Source organism: Taudactylus pleione, unplaced genomic scaffold (genome assembly GCF_031769625.1).
Source record: "Taudactylus pleione unplaced genomic scaffold, aTauple2 ptg002478l, whole genome shotgun sequence".
Lineage (NCBI taxonomy): Eukaryota > Metazoa > Chordata > Amphibia > Anura > Myobatrachidae > Taudactylus > Taudactylus pleione.
In genome coordinates this window covers 115,044-123,676 of record NW_028286861.1, presented here as the reverse complement: position 1 = coordinate 123,676, position 8,633 = coordinate 115,044, and the positions used below count along the sequence as shown (strand labels likewise).

Genomic DNA, 8,633 nt, shown 5'->3' with positions numbered 1-8,633 from the left:
TCCCATGGTGCATTTACAGTGCATCCGGAAAGTATTCACCACGCTTCACTTTTTCCACATTTTGTTACATTACAGCCTTATTCCAAAATGGAATAAATTCATTTTTGTCCTCAAAATTCTACACACAATACCCCATAATGACAACATGTAAAAAGTTTTTCGAGATTTTTACAAATTTATTTAAAATAAAAAAAACTAAGAAATCACATGTACATAAGTATTCACAACCATTGCTCAATACTTTGTTGATGCACCTTTGGTAGCAATTACAGCCTCAAGTCTTTTTTGAATATGATGCCGCAAGCTTGGCAACCTAACTTTGGGCAGTTTCGCCCATTCCTCTTTGCAGCACCTCTCAAGCTCCATCAGGTTGGATGGGAAGCGTCAGTGCACAGCCATTTTCAGATCTCTCCAGAGATGTTCAATCGGATTCAAGTCTGGGCTCTGGATGGGCCACTCAAGGACATTCACAGAGTTGTCCTGAAGCCACTCCTTTGATATCTTGGCTGTGTGCTTAGGGTCGTTGTCCTGCTGAAAGATGAATCGTCGTCCCAGTCTGAGGTCAAGAGCGCTCTGAAGCAGGTTTTCATCCAGGATGTCTCTGTACATTGCTGCATTCATCTTTCCCTCTATCCTGACTAGTCTCCGAGTTCCTGCTGCTGAAAAACATCCCCACAGCATGATGCTGCCACCACCATCCTTCACTGTAGTGATGGTATTGGCCTGGAGATGAGCAGTGCCTGGTTTCCTCCAAACATAACGCCTGGCATTCATGCCAAAGAGTACAATCTTTGTGTCTCATGGTCTGAGAGTCCTTCAGGTGCATTTTGGCAAACTCCAGGCGGGCTGCCATGTGCTTTTTACTAAGGAGTGGCTTCCGTCTGGCCACTCTACCATGTAAGCCTGATTGGTGGATTGCTGCAGAGATGGTTGTCCTTCTGGAAGGTTCTCCTCTCTCCATAGAGGAATGCTGTAGCTCTGACAGAGTGACCATCGGGTTCTTGGTCACCTCCCTGACTAGGGAGGTGACCAAGATCCCCCGATCCCCCGATCGCTCAGTTTAGATGACCGGCCAACTATAGGAAGAGTTCTTGTGGCTCCGAACTTCTTCTTTTTATGGATGATGGAGGCCACTGCTCATTGGGACCTTCAAAGCAGCAAATATTTTTCTGTACCCTTCCCCAGATTTTTGCCTCGAGACAATCCTGTCTCGGAGGTCTACAGACAATTCCTTGGACTTCATGCTTGGTTTGTGCTCTGACATGCACTGTCAAGTGTGGGACCTTATATAGACAGGTGTATGCCTTTCAAAATCATGTCCAATCAACTGAATTTACCACAGGTGGACTCCAATTAAGCTGTAGGAACATCTCAAGGATGATCAGTGGAAACAGGGTGCACTTGAGCTCAATTTTGAGCTTCATGGCAAAGGCTGTGAATACTTATGTACATGTGATTTCTTATGGAGCATACACATGGTCAGATTTGTCAGATCTGTCAGATGAACGATTGAACGATTTTTGACCGCATTAAAATGAATGGAATCGTCCAAGTCTGACTGCAAACACATCAGATGTCAGATATAGTTATCTGACCATCGGGAACGCGCATCATTCAAATCGTTCATCTGACAGATATGTCAGATTTTCCTTCAGATATGACCGATTGAACGATTTTTTAAATCATTATCGTTCAGATCTGAAGAAAAGTCTGACCGTGTGTATGCTCCATCAGTGTTTTTTTTTTAATGAAATTTGCAAAAAAATCTCAAAAAAACTTATTACACATTGTCATTATGGGGTATTGTGTGTAGAATTTTGAGGACAAAAATTAATTTATTCCATTTTGGGATAAGGGTGAACATAACAAAATGTGGAAAAAGTGAAGCGTTGTGAATACTTTCCGGATGAACTGTAGCTGTAAGTTTTGAACATTTCAATTTTGGAATTTACTCTTAAATTCTCCTATTCCCAATCCAACCACATCACCCGGTAGAATGAAATGATCGTGGCAGTTCTGCAAACCATACTGCAAATTTACAAATACAGTGCAGAATTGAAAAGGAAAAAGCTGGATAATGGGGCAATTCAATTAGCGGCCTGGCCGTGAAGTGCTGGCCGTGAAGTGCTGTCCAGGCCGTGAAGTGCTGTCCTGGCCGTGAAGTGCTGTCCACGGCCTGGCCGTGAAGTGCTGTCGCGACCAGCAACATCGCTAGTTTCTCCTTGCACCCCATAGAAAACTAGCGATGCTCAGCCTACCCTAATAGGTAAATAGGAACGCAGCCAAACATTGCGGGATGTGTACAGCGGCACAGCGTCTCCAATTCAATTGGTCGGTAAGACTGTATTGTTTGTATTTGCTATTACACTTACTTCTAGAATTTTATCTCCAGTCTTCAAGGCATTGGTTCTCCCCGCGGGACTGTCTTCCAGGACCTGCTTAATAAAAATCCCTTTCAGCTCCTCCCCATTTTTGAGGCGTTTTATAACGGTTTGCCCACCAACAATGCTGATTCCAAGGGAAACTTCAGGCTCTCTCCAAATTTCTACCCTGAAAGGAGATCAGAAAACAGGAGATGGTTGGACAACAGTAATGCAGTTATTGGAAGTGGTTAAAGACAGGGACGCACACTGACAGCTATGACATACACACGTGGGGCGCTCCAGTGGCTGAATGTTGGGGTCTCCTCTCCTTCCCCTTCTTCCCGTTCAGGTAGTTTCCTATAGATAGAATAAAAGTGACAAATGTAATACAGAGTACAAGACAGCAGTGCATCTTACTGCAAATGCCATTACTGCCATGCAAGTACCATGTACCAGTACATCCATGCCCTGCACCTGGGGCGAAGCTGGGAAGATAGAGAGCACTGGGCATCACAGGAATTTTTTGAAGTGGCCACTAACTGACTTCCATCGTTTTGTGCTGTTCTGCATAGCACGGCTATAGGCTACATGAGCTATCGTATACTACTGGAAAAGAAGGATACAACCGTATATACTCGAGTATATTTTTTGTGCTGAAAAAGTACCCCCATGGCTTATACTCGAGTGAAGTGTAGCGCTGACCGGACGGAGTTCAGTAAGTGCTACACACTGCCAAACACACAGCCGCCGGAGCCGGCAGCTGCGTGTTTGGTGTAATCAGCAGCGGCTGAGAGTCTGTCAGACTCTCAGTGGCTGCTGCTGCTCCCACTGCGGGAGCCATCTTCCGGCTCCCGCAGTGGGTAATGGGAGACACGTCGTCATGACGATGTCTCTACCATGCAAAGCGGCCGGAGGAGTGGATAGCGGCGGGACCAGGAGTGGGAGTTTCAGGTAAGTGATTTTTTTTTTTAATTCTTATCACGTCTCTCTCTATTGGGGGGGGACTACAGGGGGCACTACCAGGGGGCGTTTACTACAGGGGGCACTACCAGGGGGCGATTACTACAGGGGGCACTACAAGGGGGCGATTACTACAGGGGGCACTACCAGGGGGCGATTACTACAGGGGGCACTAAAAGGGGGGATTACCACTGGGGGCACTACAAGGGGGGGATTACTACAGGGGGCACTATAAGGGGTGATTACCACTGGGGGTACTGCCAGGGGGGGATTACTACTGGGGGCACTAAAAGGGGGGGATTACCACTGGAGGCACTGAAAGGGGGGATTACTACTGGGTGCACTACCAGGAGGGATTACTACTGGGGGCACAACCAGGGGGAATTACTATAGGGGGCACTACCAGCTGTTGCCATTTCCCACACTAGGCTTATACTCGAGTCAATAAGTTTTCCCAGTTTTTTGGGGTAAAAGTAGGTACCTCGGCTTATATTCGGGTCGGCTTATACTCGCCGTATATACGGTAATACAACATTAAAGGCACTGTACCATCATTAACGTAATGTCCAGACAAGTTATTATCCTGCTTTAAAGAGACACAGAGGAGAACACATTTGGTGCTTCTTACAAAGTTCGTACAGTGAATATAATGGAGAAAATAACTTCATATTAACTGCTGGCTCGTAAAATAAGTTATTAGACTTCCAATGAAAACCTGGGAAGAGTAACTGTGCAGCCTTTGGCTAATCACTATTGGTACCTGCGATATGGGACCGTTAAAGTGCCCCCCCTTCGTCTACACACAGTGAAGACCGACAATTTTGGGGCAATATTCATCACCGAGGCAATAGGCAAAAAAGTGCCTTGTGCCTCAGTGATGTCACTGATCATTAGGAAATAGCTAAATCAAATATGGGCTCTTCATGCAAAATGTTCCAGGCGCCCTGCAAGTGTGTAAGCGACATTAAAAAATGCACAGTACAGGCAACATTATTAACCATGACAAGGAATTAACGCTGCTACTACAGAAAAAAAAACTTCCAAAATACTAACAGGAAGCAAAATTACAACAAAACTCTACATCTATCTATGTTAAACAAAATTGAATCAAAGACGCAGTCTCACAGCTTTAACATTTAATGCGATCATGCCCAATATATTATTAAGTGTGACACCTACTGTATTTGCCTGAATGTATAACCGTTTATTAGATATCTAGATAGAGCCAGGAGCAATACAGGTTGAGTCTCCCATATCCAAAATGCTTGGGACCAGGGGTATTTTGGATATCGGAACATTCTGTATTTTGGAATAATTGCATGCCATATTAAAATATCTTAGCTATAGGGCCCAAATCTAAACACAGAATGCATTTATGATTTATATACACCTTATACACACAGCCTGAAGGTCATTTTATACCATATTTTCAATAATTTTGTGGCTCAAACAAAGTTTGTGTACATACATGAAATTTATTTATGTGTCATATACACCTTATACACACAGCCTATTGGTCAATTTATACTTTATTTTTAATAATTTTGTGCCTTAAACAAAGTTTGTGTGCATTGAACCATCAAAAATCAAAGTTTTCACTATCTCAGTCATGCTTAAAATATTCCGTATTTCGGAATATTTGGATATGGGATACTCAGCCTGTATCAGAAATGCATTCTAGAGAAGGCAAGGCAGACAGCACCACCTAGAGGAGACTAAAGAGCCAACAAATTACAACTAAGGCCCGTATTCAATTTGAGGCGAAAAGTCCAGACTTTTCGCCTGCTGGACTTTTCGCCTCCTTCACCTGTTTTCCAGGCAGAAAAGTATTGCGCGCGTGCCCACTATTCCCCGTATTCAAAGGACGCGAAAACGAGACCCGGCAAAACTGGGAGCGGCAAAAAAAATGGGAATTTTCGGGAAAACATCCTTGGACCCACCTAAAGATGAAGACATGGGGGTTCACTATGGGTACCCCCGTTTTTGCCTGCTGAAGGGAAGTCGGGTTTTTAAATAGCCGCGGCAGGTGCATAAATGCGGCTTTGAAGAAGGTGATACAGAAGAGGATTTAGCAATTTTTGGGGGGGAAAAAATAACTATGCCCATCAAATTTGGGGTACATGAAAATGGGTGCAAGCATATTTTTAACTCCCTAAAATGATTTTTTAAACATTCTTCAATAATATACCTGCCGCTACCACCCGCAATGCAGAAAACACCTTCCGCATATAAGGGAACCCCTGTGGATTTATTATCGCTATTTTAGAAGTGTGTTCGCTATTTTTTTACAACCAAAATTAAAAGTTCATTTTTTGGGGTGCCCCTTTTTTTTTTTTTTTACATACATTAATTTGAGGGGCCATTCCCAGTGGTGCAGGCTATTTTTTTTTTAAGCCTGCACCCCTAAACCCCAATTCTGCACTTTTTTTCACCAGCTAAAGGAAGGAGAAAACTTATCCCTGTTTTTTTACAAAGACTTTTCGCACCTATGAAAAGTCTTTGAAATTGAATACAGGGATAATGCAAACAGGCGAAAATGATAACGGGTTTTCGCCTCAAATTGAATATGGCCCTAAATGTGCAACTTTTTTAAAAAATGTTTCATTTCAGTAACTCTCCAATAGTCATTTTGCTGCAAATGGAGTACCCTCATTTTAAAGTAGGTGGACAAAGATTGGTACAGTAATTTTAATAAAGGAAATTCTGTTTGAACTAATAATGATGCACAGTGATTCAGTAAAAGTTGATGCACTAATGTAGGGAGGAAAAATAAAGATTACACTGAAAGGATGAATAGTTAACGTGCCCTATTTATACCAACTGTGCATACTGTACTTAGGGGCAGATTAATACTACATCACGCCATAGACCCAAAGCCAAATATTTATTTTATGCCTGATAACCCCCTACTTTACACCATTTATTCTGTATGACGCACAATAAGCCTCATGCTTCCAGTATTTGCTGCTGCATCTCCCCAAGTTCATTGTAATATTCTGCACACCAAGATCATTTACATTACTCTGGCAGTCTGAATGGGTCCGGACATTGTGTACAGCAAGTTCCACTGACAGGCGTCACTTGGAGACGTGTTGGGGGTGCTGTCCCTCCAGGAAGGCACCTGAGCAGGATATTTATTTGGATACGTGAGTGCCGGGGTTTGCCAAAAAGTCTATTATATATATATATATATATGTATATATATAAAAATTATCGGCACTCACCAGGTAAAGAGGCATAGAAAGGTTTAATTTACCATTAAAACAATAAGGTGCATAAGATCAGTCGACGTTTCGATCCCATTTAAGGATCTTTATCGAGACATAACAGCAGTTCCCAATAGCAAGACAGCCAAGTGCAAAGTCTATATATAATATATTTTTATATATATACATATCTTGGAGCTGTGGCTGTACATTGTTGATATGTCTGATTGTCGCTATCGTTGATATGTGCTATTGGCTTGAAAAAGGTCTGGATATGACCGAAACGTCGCTATGCTATTTCAACTTTTTGATAATATTGGAAAAAATCATCTTTTTGCTACATCTGACTGGTGAGTGCCTCCATTGGGATATAGATATATATATACACACACACATATATACACATATATATATACACACATATACATATATACACTCACATATATATATATATATATACACACATATATATATATATATATATATATATACATATACACACATATACACACACACATATATACACACATATACATATATACACACATATACATATATACACACACACACCTGTGAATGTTCAATGCAGCTCTTTATCACAAATATACATTTAAATTCCGGCAGGACCATTGTACGCGGACCCAAAAAGGGATGGGGCTTCAGAGGGTGGGTGTGGCTATTGTGCACTAGGGTGAATAAGAGGCACAGACAGTGTAATGGTTAGCGTTACTGCCTCACAGCACTGAGGTCATGGGTTCGATTCCCACTACAGCCCTAACTGTGTGGAGTTTGTATATTCTCCCTGTGCTTGTCTGGGTTTCCTCCGGGTACTCTGCTTTCCTCCCACATTCCAAAAATATACTGGTAGGTTAATTGGTTCCCAACAAAAAATGAATCCTAGTGTGTACATGTGATAGGGAAAATAGAGTGTAAGCTCCACTGGGGCTGGAAATAAATAAATAAATGAAATAAATAAATGGTTTCCACAGATTATTTTGTCCTGATTTCTCCTGGATAAATGTTAGGAAGTATGACATAAGGCAAGCTGTACCTTCGGTAGGGATTTCCATTGAATGCAATAGTGAGGGGGTATATTGTGCTTGTGTGGGCGCTTCCAGGGTCAGAGCAAGCCTAAACTATGACTGTGATGAGTATCCCTAGTATAAAACTCACAGGAAGGTCAATACTGGCAATGAAAGGGTGTCATCCCATTGAGTGCTCTGCCATCAATAGCTGAAGGTTTTGAACTATAGTCGGACAACAATTTATGGCTGAGACATCAATAGTTCGCAGCCACGCATGCGCAAGCCTCTGAAACCAATGGTAAAACTAGGGGTGTTAAAATGGTAATTGAAGGCTCCATAGCAAGAGTTTGTAAGGGGCCCTTTGTACCACCCAATGGTGAAAAATATATAACACACTTAACTTTGAGAAGGAAGATGAGCCCCCCTCAGCTCTGGGCCCCACTGCAGCTGCATCCTTTACACCTATGGTAGTTACGCCCATGGGTAAAACCATCTACCTTTGCCAGCTAACCATTGATGGTCAACCCTAATTTTTGCCACCTACATAGGAGACCCATGGGATTTCAGGTACCTTTACCATAAGGGTCTTGTGTTATTATTTATGGTCCAATTCCAGAATTTAAGCAAAGGCTTTGTTCTGTCTCTTTCTGTGTGATCGATCAGGATCTACGAGATCTGCTTCACTTTCCTGCCAGCCCTGATTATCACCTTCACCAGTCCACTATCTGCTCCCAAGGGAGATTACTACAATAGGGGCTAGAACAGGGCAGCCAGTCCGCTAATAAACTGCACTAGAAAAACATTGGCCCTCATTCAGAGGCGGTCGCAAGAAGCGATCGCTCTCTCTGAATGAGGGCGGCCGCTTCCTTTTTTTTTTAGTGTGGCCTCCTGGTCGCTAGCTAAGCTGTGGGTTACCACCCACAGCTTAGCAACCGACCAGGGTGATGGTCGCGATGGTGAACACCATCGCGACCTGCAACGAGACCCTAAGGTTGGGTCTTGGCAAACGCAAGCCCCAGGGAGCTTCCTGCTCTGATTGAGGTCAGTGCGGCCGCCCACAAAACGGCAGGAGTTCCTTA

General features: G+C 42.9%; 1 long non-coding RNA gene across 1 annotated transcript in view; it reads right to left on the bottom strand.

Annotated features, from left to right (window-relative positions):
* Positions 1-2,454: 2,454 nt before the first annotated feature.
* Positions 2,455-8,633, bottom strand: part of LOC148431294 (uncharacterized) — a 50,671-nt gene continuing 44,492 nt past the window's right edge. The window contains exons 4-5 of the long non-coding RNA XR_015877221.1: positions 2,649-2,720; positions 2,455-2,550 (exon numbers count right to left, since the gene is read on the bottom strand). This is a non-coding gene — a long non-coding RNA (uncharacterized LOC148431294). The remainder of the gene's footprint in view (positions 2,551-2,648; positions 2,721-8,633) is intronic.